A 12550-nucleotide genomic window follows, 5' to 3' on the forward strand; every position below is an offset into this window, starting at 1 on the left:
CAACCCTATGATCGATAAGGCCTAGAATGAGGCAGAGGTCAGGAAGTGGCGAGAGAAGGTGGCAGCTACAGGCCGAGCGAGACTCATTCATCAGCTCTTTATTTCCTACCTCTGTCTTCCTTTCCCTCCCAAGTCACTCGCTCGCACGGTCATCTTGGATTCCTGCAAAAACAGAACTGGTTAATGAACTGGTTATGACAACGGACTGAGACTACCCCCAGCAACCAGGAGTCCTCAGGACAGACACCCCCAATACACCCCAGCGGAGGGCAGTCACCACTATGGGTGACCATCCAATTGAGCAATAAAAATTTCTTGAACTACTTTGCAGAACCAGACTTGAGCTGTTGATCAACCAAGGCACAGCTTGACTAGGACTGCACAGTTAAACATGGGTCTTGCTTCCTGTCTCCTTGCTTCCTGTTTAGCCCCCTGCACACCTCAAGTCAGCCTCCTGGAGACAGACAAGGTCATTGGACTCTTTATTTCCTCTTTCAAATGTGGTTATAGGGGAAAGTCTCTGATTTCACTGCTCTCCCCTGTTGTTGTATTAGGACAAGGTGGCCAAGCCTGACTTGTTGAGGCTGCCTGGACTTCCGGTTTTGCCCTGAAAATTCTGGTTATGCCTCCCCGTGGTATAGTGGGTTGAAGCTGGCCTCCCACGGATGTGATGACCAGGGCCTGAGCATCGGTTCCTTAGAGACAAAAATTCTTAACCTATCCTTCAGAAAATGCCCCAGAATCTACTCCAGGGCTGGTTGGCACCACTTTATTGAGAACGGATACGTGCAAAAGCCAGCTAGTCTAGTCAGTGACGCTGTGATGTCACAACTCAAAACCTCCTTCCTGGAATATAACAAAAGAACATGTGACTGTGAGGAGGCCCCCAAACACCTGCACAAGAAAGCCCTAAGACTGCTCTGGGCTTGCCAGCCAACTAAGAGGCAAGTTCTCCCCCGTCCCCCCCCCCCCCCCCCCGCTTCTTGTAACACCTTCCCCTGTCCCACCCTGCTCCCCACAACCACCACCGAGAGCTAAAAAATGGAACCAGAACTGCCAGCTTTCTTACCGGAAGCCGTGAAAGAAAGCGCCCGTGACACATGACGTCGTCTAGACAAGCACACAGATGCAGAGGCAGCTGGAAGGTGATGTAACCACAGAGCTGGCTCAGGCCCACATGGCCTCTGGCTGCTGGCTGTCCTTTGCCTCACTTTAGTGACTTTAGCCTTGCAAAATCACCTGCCCACCCCACCACACCCTGTGCTAAGCACTCAGGAGGCTGAAGCAAGAGCATCATCACAGTGAGTTCAAGGGCTGTCTGGGCTACAGAGTGGTCAGCAAAAAGCAACCAGACATCGTGATCCACGCCTGTAGTTCCAACAGTAGGAGGTGGCAGTTGCCGGAGGAGGAGGAGGAGGAGGAGGAGGAGGAGGAGGAGGAGGAGGAGGAGTTCAAGGTCAGCCTAGGCTATTTGAAACCCTGTCACTAAAAGAACACAGAGAAGAAAAAAAAAATAAAACCCTGGTCCTAACACACATTTTACCCATGAAGCACCTAGAAAACCCCATGTAAGAATAGAAATGGGGAGCAAGCCCCATTGGGGAAAGTCCAACCGATTCTTGGAGTTCCCCCATCTGAAATCATGAATAATCTCCCTTCCATTAAAGCTTAGCTATAATATGAGCTGTCTAGGATCCCAAGAGGCCTCCTGATCCTGGAAAGACTGCTGCCCCACTGGGTACAGACCTCATCTTGGTAATAAACTTCCTTTGGGTTCCTTACTTTGCTTGTCTCTGAATTTTTTTTTTTTTTTTTGCCTGAGACAAGAACCCAGACATGTCAGCTGCAGCTGGAGCCAGAGACACACCTCCACAGGGCTACCCTAGTGACCTGAGGGATCTGGTCCGAGGCCTCCCCGCAGGGAGAGCTGGGTTCTGACTGCATAGCAGAACCAGGACCAGACGTGGGAAACAGAGCTGGAGTTTGAGAAAGGGTTTGTTGTTGTTTTGCATGTGTGTGTGTGTGTGTGTGTGTGTGTGTGTGTGTGTGTGTGTGCATTTGTGTGTGAGGGCACAGATGTGTCACAGGACACGCGTGAAGGTCAGGGGACAGTCTTGGGTGCTCTCCACCTGATCTGAAGCAGGATCTTTCTTGATGTTTGCATCTGGATCCACTGTGTATTCCAGACTAGCTGACCCATGAACTTCCTGGGCCAATTATCTGTTTCTCATCTCCATAGGAGTTCCTGATTTACAGACACAAGATGACAGCATGCCCAACTTTCAAACAAAGTGCTGGGATCTGAACTCAGGTCTTTGGGCTTGGGAAGCAAGTACTTTTACCACTGAGCCAACTCCCTGGCCCAGGAAAATGATTGTGTTTTGTTTTGTTTTAATTATTTATATATTCTCTAAGTGTGTGTGTGTGTGTGTGTGTGTGTGTGTGTGTACATGTGGGCGTAGGTGCCCTTGGAGTTAAGAAGAAGGAGTCGGATCTGGAGCTGGAGTTATAGGTGCTAGGAACAGAACTGAGGTTCTCTGCTCTTAACCACTGGGCCATCTTTTTGATCCCCTGACCCCCAAAGGTTTTAAGCATGGCAGGTGCCTCCCTTAACATAATTTCCTTTCACCTATACAGCACCATGGGCTACAACAAAGTCTTCAACACATGAGACCTTAGGGGATGCTTCAGGTCTAGTCAGAGCAGCTCCCACTTTGTCCTTGCTGATCAGTGTGTGCTCTTGTGCCAGTACCATGCTGTTTTGATTACTGTAGTTTTGTAGTTGCTTTTAAAAATCAGGAGAATCATATCTTCTTAAATTGCACTTCATTTGCATATTGTGGTGGCTCTTCTGGGCCCTCTGTGCCACCATCAACATCTTCCTGTCTCCATCCCCCCAGCACTGGGAATGCAAACACACCCTACCCGTACCCGACTTTTTACATGGATCCTTCTGCTTATTCTGCAAACACATTGCTGACTGACTCTCTCTAGCCTCTAATTCCATCAGGTTTTAAAATCATCTTGCCAGCTTCCCCAAAGATGAAGAAGAACCTGGGGAACATGTCTTCCTGCGATGTAGTCACCTCTCATTAAGTCTTCTTGCCTGTGAGCTGGGATGTTTGCCCAGTTATTCAACCTTCTTGAATTTCAGCACTTTTTGTAGGTTTTGAAGTGTAATTTTATGTTGTATTTGCTAGATGTATTCATTAATCTTATATTCTTACCATTACAATTAGAATGCTCTCAGTCAGGCACAGACCTTTAATCCTGGCACCCTGGAGGCAGAGGCAGATGTATCTCTGTGAGTTCAAGGCCAGCCTGACCTACAAAGCGAGCTCCAGTTCAGCTAGAGCTGTTATACAGAGAAGCCCTGTCTCAGGCAAAAAAAAAAAAAAAACCCAAACAAAATTGTCTAGCTCTTGACTTCCTGTTCAGGTTACTCACTGCAGGTGTACAAAAATAAAAGTGATTTTTGTATGTGTCGGTCTTGCAACTTGTGACCTTGCTGAGTGCACCCATTAGTCCCCATATCTGTGTATAATTCCTCGTGATTTTCTAGACACAAGGTAATAGCATTCATAACTAGACATAATTTTACTTCTTTTTAAATATTAATGCATGAAATTATTTATTTCTCATATTTAATTACCATGGCTAGCCCCTCCAGCACAATGCTGAGTTGAAGTGGTAAAAAGAGGCTTTGTTCCCGGACTTGGAGGAAAATAACCCATCTTTACGGCACATGATGCAAGCTGTGGGCTTTCTGTAGATTCTATTATTGTGTTGAGGGAATTCACTTCTATTTCTAGTTCTTTGAATGTTTTTAATCATGAAAAAAGGTTGTATTTTGTATTTTGCTAAATGACTTTTCTCTTGGGATTAGAGAAATGATTGTTTTGCTTTATAAAAACGTGTATCTATTTAGTTATCACATTTATTTATTTATTTTTATGTGTATACACACAGACACGTACACACTCATACCTGCCACAATGTGCTTGTGGAGGTCAGAAGACAACTTCCAGGTGTTGGTTCTTTCTCTATAGATCCCAGGGGGTGCTCTGACCACCAGGCTTTGCGGCAGATGCCCTCACCTGTTCAACTATTCTACCAGCACTTTATGTCTTTTTAAAACCCTCTCTCACAGAACACAGGCTGCCATAGTTTACAGTGTCTCTGTGACTCAACCAGCCTTCCTTTTTTTATTGTACTGATACAATGTGTTGAATTAATTAATTTTCATATGATGAACCAACCTTTCATTCCTGGGAGAAATCCTACTTGTTGATACTGTCAAAATCTTTTTATGAGTTGCTAGATTTTGTTTGTATCTTTTGGGTTGAACGCAATACTTAGTCCATTAATATTTAATGTTATGTGACTAGGTGTGGTGCTATACAGCCCTCTGAAGACTGAGGCAGGAGGATCATGAGTACCAGAAGCCTGCACTACAGTATGAGACCCAAACCAAACAACAAGAAACACTTAATGATATCATTGATGTAGCTGCTCAGTGTCTATAACTTTACCTAGTCTTCAAGATGCCCATGTGTTGTCTCTCTACTAATCTTTAGGACTTCTTTTTGACTAATGTAAACAATATAAAATTTCAATCCATACACACATGCATACACACACACGTGTGTGTGCATATGGAAATCAAAAACCAAGTTGATTCTCTTTTTTCACCATGTGAGTCTCAGGGATCAAACAGGTTTGGCAGCATGGCACCTCAAGCTAAATCTGCTAAGCTGTCTCACTGGCCTCTGCTTCTACATATACATATTTATATATGAGATACAGTCTCTCTATGTAGCTCTGACTGTCCTGAACTCACTATGTAGACCAGGCTGGCCTCAAACTCACAGAGATTCTCCTCCCCTGCCTCCTGTGTGCTGGGATTAAAGGCATTCGCCACCATGCTTGACTTGCTTCTAAATCCTAACTTACCTAAATGGGCTTCTGATTTGTTTCTTTGCAACCAGTGATGCCTAAAAATATTAATCCTTAATAGTACTTCCCTTTCCTTTTTGTGTGTATTGTTGTTTTTACTAACATCACAACCTCAGCAGTACAATGTTGTCACCTTACTGTAATCAGAGACTGCTCTTTCGTTTCCCAGCTGCCCAGACCCGAATAATCACACAGAAACTATATTAGTTACAACACTAGTAGCTTAGGTACATTCCTAGCTAGCTCTTACATCTTAAATTAACCCATTTCTATTAATCTGTGTATCACCATGAGGCTATGGTTTACCAGTATGATTATGGCTTCCTCCTCTTTCAGTGGCTACATGGTGTCTCTTTGACTCCACCTACTATCTATCTATCTATCTATCTATCTATCTATCTATCTATCTATCTATCTCTGTTCTGATTTTCCACTGGCTTTACTCTGCTAAACCATTGGCCCAAACAGCTTTATTCATCAACAAGTAAAAGCAACTCATATACAGAAGGACATCCCACATCATCTCCTCTTTTCTAAATAAAAAAGAAAGTTTTAACTTTAACATAGTAAAAGTACATATACAAAACAGTTATCAAGCAAGAATTATAGTTACAATATTTAGTCCATTTACATTTGGCAAATTAAGGATATACTCTATCATCTATCCTATTTGTGTGAGTCTAAAGTTTTATATCTAATTTATCCTTTATCATAACTAAAGAAAACTGCAACTATCTGTCTTCAACTCTTCAAGGACCACAGAAGTATATAATATTACTTAAGTAAGCAGGGAGTGCATTGTAAGCAACTTCCAGGACTCTAGAACTGACAGAGACATCTCACTGCCTGGACAGTCACCCAGGGTTCTTCTGTCACATTGGGGCATCTTCAAACTACAGGCCCATAGTATCTGGTAGACTTTTCCATGAAGCAGGAAATTTGAAAGACTGTTTCACCTATATTGGCAGTTTGTCAAACACTTTCTTCTGTGTCCTGCAGAATGTCTGGCAGGCTCTTTCATGAAGTAGAAACCCCAAAGGATCTCACCTTTAGGCAAGCTCAGCAGTCATTTTTCTGTGGATCCTGCATATCCAGCTCATGCAGCATACCATCAAGCAGTTCAGCAAGAGCAGCGTCATGTCCAATGGTTACCCTTGTCACATTGAAGGCAAATTCTTTAACAAGCTTCTTCAGTGACCATCAATTTCTCTGAAATAATTGGTGCTGCCAAAAGCAGATATGTCTCACTGTTGAGAAAAGTCTAACTTCTTTTTTTTTCAAATATTTATTTATTTACTTACAATATTCTGTCTGTGTGTATGCCTACAGGCCAGAGGAGGGCACCAGACCCCACTACAGGTGATTGTGAGCCACCATGTGGTTGCTGGGAACTGAACTCAGGACCTTTGGAAGAGCAGGCAATGCTCTCAACCTCTGAGCCATCTCTCCAGCCCCAAAAGTTTAACTCCTTAAAACCTTTTAAATGCCATATTCTGTAGGTCTCTGAAGTGTTGAAGGTTATCTATCTAACTGAAATATATCTCTGCATATCTAGAAAACTTAACTAACATGTCTAAAAGTTTGATTATTATAGATGACTCTCTATTAATCTGTATTTCTTAAATTATACATTACATTTTAAATTGAGCTTAAATAAGAGCAGAAATTTAAATACCTTAAATAAGAGCAGAAATAAATATACACAGTATAACAAAACTGACCTTAAATTTATATCAATAGACCAAGATCCATACCAAGGCAAAGTATTCATTTCTAGATCATATCCTGAGTCAGGATGCCTTTTGCTCACTGCCAGCAAACAGAGTCTATTTGAAAAAAAAGATGCAGCTACCAAGATACTGGGCTTGGCTCCCATTTTTTTGTGAGTCTAGAAGCCCCCCTTTTTTTCTTCTTAAGCTTTTTTAAGTCTTATGTAGATCCATGCCCCAGACAGTGGGTGCCATTTTATAGACAGATACTGCTCTTTTGTTTCCCAGCTGCCCAGACCCGAATAATCACACAGAAACTATATTAATTACAACACTGTATAGCCAGTAGCTTAGGCATATTCCTAGCTAACTCTCACATCTTAAATTAATCCATTCCTATTAATCTGTATCACCATGAGGCTGTGGCTTACCAGTAAGGTTATGGCGTCCTCTTCCTTCAGGAGCTACATGGTGTCTTTTTGACTCTGACTACTTTCTATCTCTGTTCTGATTTCCCACCTGGCTTTTGCTCTGCTAAGCCATTGGCCCAAACAGCTTTATTCATCAACAAATAAAAGTAACACATATACAGGACATCCCACATCACCTTACCATTGATTTTCATTGCCTTCGTTCTGTGTGGATCTCCTCCCACCTACCCACTTTGTGCTATTATTGACAAATAGATTAGGCTTCCATATGTTTAAGGCCCTACCTTGTGTGTGTGAATACATGTGACGTGACAATTGTTTTACTCACTGTGTACATCAGTTAAAAGAGGACAGAAGAAAATAAATACCTCCGTCTTAGTTACTGTTCTATTGCTATGATAAAACACCATCACCAAATGTATAAAAGAAAGCATTTAATTTGACCTTATGGTTTTAGTGGGCTAGAGTCCATGATGGCCGAGCAGAGGCATGGCAGCAGGAAGAGCTGAGCGCTCACATTTTGATCCACAAGTCAGAGGCAGAGAGCGAGAGACCGACCTGAAATGGCTGAAGTCTTTTGAAACCTCAAAGCCCACCCTTATGTTTGTTTTGTTTTTTCAAGATAGGGTTTCTCTATGTAGCTTTAACGTCTGTCCTGGAACTATCTCTTGTTGATCAGACTGGCCTCGAACTCAAGGGATTCACTTGTCTCTGCCTCCGAGTGCTGGGATTAAAAGTGTGCATCGCCATGGCCTGACTAAAGCCCACCCTTATTGACACACCTCCTCCAACAGGGCCACACCTTGATCCTTCTCAGACAATTCCACCAACTGGGGACCAAGCATTCAAATATATGAGCCATGAGGGCCATTCTCATTCAGACCATATCAACCATCTTTTATGATCACCCTTACTAGTGCCTTTTAGTTTTATCTTTCTCTACTTCTATCACCGTCTGTCTATGTGAATTAAAGTTGCTGGCTGGGGTCACTGGCTCTATCCTGAAGCGCTTCTCCGCTATTCCCCACAGAGCAAATGTGCTAGCAACAAGTTCTCAGTTTCTGTCGTTGTTCATCTGGAAAAGTCTTTGTTTCATCTTCTTTTCTGAGAGACAGCTGTGCTGTGTTAGATGTAGGGTTCTCAGCTGTCCTCCACCCCCCTGAGCAAAACACGCGGTCTTCCTGTCTTTTATGATTTGTGCTGATGAGCCAGGTGTGAGTCTCTTTTTTGTTGTTTTTGTTTTCTCAAGACAGGGTCTCTCTGTGTAACAGCCCTGGCTGTCCTCAAACTCACAGAAATCATCCCATCTCTGCCTCCCAAGTGCTGGGATTAAAGGCTTACTCCCAAGTGCTGGGATTAAAGAGTCTCAGATATGAGTCTTACCAGGCTCCCTTGTAAACTGTTTGGAGGAGTTTCTCATCTCCTCTGACTGTCAGCATTTTCAATGTCATTTCTCTTTGTAGTTCGTGTTGTTCTTGGGCTTTGTTGTGATTCCCAGATATAGAAGTTGCCGTTTCTCTGATATATTTGGGAAGTTTTTTTTGCCAAATTTCTTGACTATTTCCTCTTCTCCTTTCTCCTTCCTTTCATCTGATGGATGTCTTCAAGAACGTCCCATATTTGTGTGAAGCTGTTGGCATTTTTTCATTCATTCTTTGTTCTTTTTTTTTTTTCAATACAGAGTTTCTCTGTAGCTTTAGAGCCTGCCCTGGAACTAGCTCTTGTTGACCAAGCTGACCTTGAACTCACAGAGGTCTGCTTGTCTCTTCCTCCTGAGTGCTGGGATTAAAGGTGTGCGCCACCCCGCCCGGCTCACAGTTCTCTCTCTCTCTCTCTCTCTCTCTCTCTCTCTCTCTCTCTCTCTGACTGCTGTCCATAGGACTCTCTCTCTCTCTCTCTGTAAAGCTGTCCATAGGACTCTCTGTGTGTGTGTGTGTGTGTGTGTGTGTCTCTCTGTCTCTCTCTCTCTGTGAAACTGTCCACAGGACTTTCCCTCTCTCTGACTTCTGTCATCCATAGGACTCTCTCTCTCTGTGTCCCTCTGTGTGTGTGTGTAAAGCTGTCCACAGGTCTCTCTCTCTCTCTCTCTCTCTCTGAAGCTGTCCACAGGACTCGGCACACACCACTGCTCCCAGCTCACCAGCCTATGCTTACTCCACACGTTCTCCCTTCTGCTCGACCAGATCTACTTTCCAGGCATTCAAGCTGCGTTTTCCTTCCTGTACTTTTCATCTCCTCACTTCCCTTTGTCTCTTCCACACAAGTTCTTCCCTTTCACTGATACCCTCTATGTGGCATGATGCCATCTTCACGTATTCCTTAACTTATCTATGCTTTGCTAAAGAGCCCTCTGGCAACGTGCGCTGGATTGTGGCTGTCCCTGTCCCTGAAAAACCCAGCCTTTGATCGATGTCATGGACAGTTTTTTCTGTCTGCGTTTGGGTCATGCTTTTCCTCTTGCTTTTGTGTGTTTCGTAACTTTTTTTTTTGTTGTTGTTAGGAGTAATAATTCTAGGTACTCGTCACTTTCTCCAGGGCTTGTTATACTATTTTCTCGTTTGCTTATTTAGTGAGTGGATTATTTGTTCCTCAGCAGGCACAACTTCAGGTAGACCCACAGTGGCCCAGGATAAAGGTGATTTTGTCAGGGTTACCCCGTCTCTTTCCCTGATTTAACAGCCCTCACACAGCTGTTAAACCCCCAGTAATTGCCATTTCTAGAATTCTCTGAGTCATAAACTACTCTACAGATGAGTCAACTCTGCCCCTCTGGAGGAAGAATGTGTGGGGTCTCACTTGGTCCTTCCTTCTCCTTCCCCTCCCCCACCTCACCTCCCTTCACATCCCCAGCCCCTTGGATGCAGGCAGTCTTGGACTTAGAATGGTTTTCATGGGTTTTTCAACTTTACAGTATGTGAGACAGACATTTGCCTGGTAGAAGTCACACTTGGAGTGTGGGCTTTGGATTCTTCCTGGGTTAGAGACCTACTGCCCAAAGTTCTCTGAGAGCTGCTGGGAGCTGCTCACAGTCAGCTCCCAGTCAAGGTGAGCCCGCCCACACACATTCTGTTTCATCAGAATTTGCAAACAGCCAACGCTTCATTACAAACTAGTAGGGGTTAGATGATTCTGTCCAACGGTCTGCGAACATAAGTGTCTGAGCACGTTTAAGGAAATTTAGGTAGATTTAATGCTTTTCTCCCATGTTAAACTTACCATGCGTTTATCTGGTTGGGACACCATCATAAGTTGAGAAGCACTTGTAGGTGAGTCTTCATTTTCTGTTCATGACGACGATAATTCTCCAGGACTTTAAATGTGTACTTGTTCGCGTTGGTTTCCCCCAGTTTGGGGGGGGAAGCGGATCTGCAGAGGTCCTCATAGCGCCCTGCCCAACATGGACCTTGAAAGACTCCGGTTTTAGTCTTTCGTTAGTTTGCTTCTTTACTGTTAGAAACACAGCGTTTCACTTCAAACCTGGCACATAATTTAGTCTTAAGAGCTCTCTGGGCGTGGGGGAGATGGTTCAATCAGTAAATGGCTTGCGATACAAACATGAGAAACTGAGTTCAGAACTCACATAAAAACAGCTGGGCACAGGGGCACACACCCACAATTCCAGTGCCCAAGCGGATCCTCAGGAGCTGTGGGCTAGCTAGTCTAAATGAACTGTTGAAATCAGATTGTGGTACTAGCTAATACTGTCAGCTTGACAGGATGTTGAGTAACTTTGGTGATGGTCTCTGAGCCACTCCAAGGGATTTTCTAGGCTGGGTACATTGAGGTAGTGGGGGAAAGAGTTGGAAGGATCAAGTCTTTTCTATCAAAGGACTAGTCATGGGAATGGAACCTTCGCAATGTGGCCACGTAATCTCCTCCTCCTTGGAAAACTTTGTTTACACAGAAGTCTTGTGACATGCTCAAAACTCTATGGGCCAGGACAAGGGACCCTTTCCCCCAGTTCCTTCGTTTTCTTAGCACCACAGTGCCCTCAAGGACAGAAATCCAGCACATTTCCTGTTCAGTGCGCTTGCTACCCAAACGAAGCGGTGCATGGCTCAGCGCCAGTAAATGCTGCCTCGCCGCCTTACTTTTACTTTGCCTGTGTGCTGTCGTATCGATGGCGTGCTCGGATTCCAGACTGACTTTTCAACAGATGGGGAAATCCACCATAACTGCTGGACCAAACGCAAGAGAGAGAACTGAGCGCCAGCACCCATGGCTCTCTGCTTCCTCACTGCAGATGCCGTGTGACCAGACTGCTGCTCCTGCCACCCAACCTTCCCCGGCATGACGGACACTATCTGCGGGAACTGTGAGCGAAAACAAACTCTTCATTACGTTGATTGTATCAGCTATGCCATTGCATCAGCGAGACAAGTAACTATACACCTTACTCCAGACACAAGGGAGAGACGTTGAGAAAGCTACCAGGATTTGACCACCAGCCTCCGCATGTATGCTCATGAGTACTTGCGTGCACAAAACATGTATACATACCAACATGCACACACATTAAAGAAATCTTTGACCTGCTAAGATGGCTTAGCAGATACAAGCTATGGCAGCACAAGCCTGATGACCTGAGTTTCATCCTCAGAACCCACAGAGGAAGGAGAGAACCAACTCCTGAAAACTGTCTGTAGCGCGATTAATAAAAACAGAGAGACAGATATTGGGGGTTCAACCTGAAGGTCAGAAAGGCAAAATAGCCAGCCACTGACTCTTACCTCTACCTCAGTCTGAAATAGTGATCCTGCCTCCAGGAATCCTCAGGAAGAGACTGTCTGAGAGCTGTCTCCTCCCGTTTTATATTTCTCTCTAGTGCTGGGATTAAAGTTGGGTACCACTAATGTCCGGTTTCTATGGCAAACTAGTGTGGGTACTAGGATTTAAGGTGTGTGTCACCACTGCCTGTGTAATACTGACCAGTGGGGCTGTTTCACTCTCTGATCTTCAGGCAAGCTTCATTTATTAAAATACAAATGAAATATCACTACAATTGTCCTCTGATCTCCATATACACGTTATGACACTCAGGTACCTCCAGTCACAAGCATGTCATACACACACACACACACACACACACACAAATGTGTGTGTGTCTCTGTCATCACCCCACCCCCTCTGTCTTTTGTGTGCTTGGGATGAACTCTCCAGAGAGATCCCATGTTTCTGCCAATCTGGATGACAAAAGCCCCTAACGTGACCTCTACACCGCTCATCATCTAGTCTAGTGACTGCACAGCTTCCAACCTCAGGAAGCTACAGCCTGCTCCCCATAGGGCAGCCCAGCTTCTACTGGGATGGAAGCTGAGCTGAGTGTCACTGCTCTGACTCCATCCTCATGATGCTCTCCTCTCACCCAGCCCATTCTGACTCAGAGCATCTTGGCTTCCTATGCTCTTGGCGACAACACAGCGGCTCACCATACCACGGAGCTGTGCTCTACGG

At 44.5% G+C, this 12550-nt stretch overlaps 1 long non-coding RNA gene across 1 annotated transcript in view; it reads right to left on the bottom strand.

Moving 5' to 3' along the window:
- Positions 1-141: 141 nt before the first annotated feature.
- The window catches only part of LOC121456222, a 30214-nt gene continuing 17805 nt past the window's right edge, over positions 142-12550 (bottom strand). The window contains exons 2-3 of the long non-coding RNA XR_005975616.1: positions 6004-6180; positions 142-162 (exon numbers count right to left, since the gene is read on the bottom strand). This is a non-coding gene — a long non-coding RNA (uncharacterized LOC121456222). The remainder of the gene's footprint in view (positions 163-6003; positions 6181-12550) is intronic.

Source organism: Microtus oregoni, unplaced genomic scaffold, assembly GCF_018167655.1.
Source record: "Microtus oregoni isolate MIOR12 unplaced genomic scaffold, Mior012 000015F_ref0000493, whole genome shotgun sequence".
Lineage (NCBI taxonomy): Eukaryota > Metazoa > Chordata > Mammalia > Rodentia > Cricetidae > Microtus > Microtus oregoni.